This window comes from Carlito syrichta, unplaced genomic scaffold, assembly GCF_000164805.1.
Source record: "Carlito syrichta isolate Samal-C Ts95f unplaced genomic scaffold, Tarsius_syrichta-2.0.1 Scaffold311952, whole genome shotgun sequence".
Classification (NCBI taxonomy): domain Eukaryota; kingdom Metazoa; phylum Chordata; class Mammalia; order Primates; family Tarsiidae; genus Carlito; species Carlito syrichta.
Window position 1 is genome coordinate 444,744 of NW_007256048.1, and position 1,702 is coordinate 446,445.

The window sequence follows — 1,702 nt, forward strand, 5'->3', positions numbered from 1 at the left end:
CGTGAGACATAAACCCTCGGTCGCTTACATTTTAGTGCCAGAGACAGACGACACATAAACAAATAATGCATAACATAGTACCAGGTAGTGGTAAGGGCTATAAAGCAGAAATGAAACAGAGTGAGGGGATAGGAGAGTTAAACGGGGCAGAGAAGTCAGAATGGTCTCTCTGAGGAGTTGATGTTGAAGCAGAGAGAGGCTTAAGTGAGGAAGAGGGCAAGCTGTGCATGTACCCAAGGGAAGAGAGTTCACAAAGAGAGAAGAACAAGTGCAAAGGCCCTGGGGTGGCGTGCTTGGTATGGCCAAGAAACCACTGGGAGAGTCATCTTACCATCTTTACATCCCTGCCTAAGCCCTGAGTAGATTCTTCCCAGGCCTGGACCAATAGCAATTGGTCAGCAAAGCCAGGTGTTGTGGTTCATGCCTGTAATCCTAGCTACTCAGGAGGTTGCGGCCAGGGGGAATAGCCTGAGGTCAGGAATTGAACCTGAGCAACATAGCAAGATCCATCTCAGAAAACATAAAAATAGATTTAAAAAATAAACTGATCAGCCAGGCATGGTGGCTCATGCCTATAATCCCGGCACTTTGGGAGACTGAGGCAAGAGGATCACTTGAGGCCGGAAGTTCGAGATTAGCCTGGGCAACATAGCAAGACCCTGTCTCTACAAACAGTAAAAAAAATTAGACAACTGTGGTGGCATGTGCCTGTAGTCTCAGCTACTCAGGATGCTGAAGCTGGAGGATTGCTTGAGCCCAGGAGTTCAAGGCTGCAGTAGCCATGATTGTGCCGCTACACTCCAGCCTCAGTGACAGAGTAAAACCCTGCCTCAAAAAAATTAAAAATAAACAAATCAGCAGGGAATTTCCCAGAGCTACTAGATTCTACAGAGCAACGTGAGGAAAGTGGAAAGCATTTGAAGACAATAACTAACCGACTATCAGTTTTGTAGATATACCAGACAGCTATTGTGCATCTGCTGCGTAACCAGTGACCTCCAAGTTCAGTGACTGAAGCCTCAACCTCTTGCTGTGGCTGGGTGGGTCTTTGATCTTAGCCAGGCTCACTCATGAGTCTGTAGTCAGTTGCAGGTTGGCCGTCAGCTCTGCTGACTTGGGCAGAGCTCTCTTGCATTTTTAGGGGTTGGCTGGTTGTCCGCTGGTCCTGGGGGCCTCAGCTCTTCTCTGTGTGTTCTTCTCAGCCCCCAGCAGCCTCACCAAGTTTCTTCCCCTCCTGATGGCAGGGTCCTGAGAGAGAAAACACACATGACCTCTTAAAGCCTAGGCTTGGATTGGCATCCTGTCACTCCCGTCACACTCTAATGGCCAAAGCAGGTCATGGGTCAGCCAGGATTGAAGAGATGGAGAAGCTGACCCTTGACAGAAAGAATTTCAGAGTCGTGTTGCCTGCATACAGGCAGGGACAAAAAAAATGGAGGCCATTTCTGCAGTCAATCTTCCCAATAATATGGAATCAGAGGCTGGAAAGCCTAACACTGTGTAAGCTACTAGGACTTCTGGCTCCCAGGTTTCAGTGGGGAGTCTAGGATATTCTTCCAATTCTGATGGAAGCCCCAACACCAAAGCTTCTTTCCTTCTGATCAGCTTATGGATCTTAAGGATGCTCATTAATTTCAAGAGGCTTCGAAGACTCAGAAGTTTGGTGATTGCTGAGTCAAACCCAGAGATTTTCACTTAATAA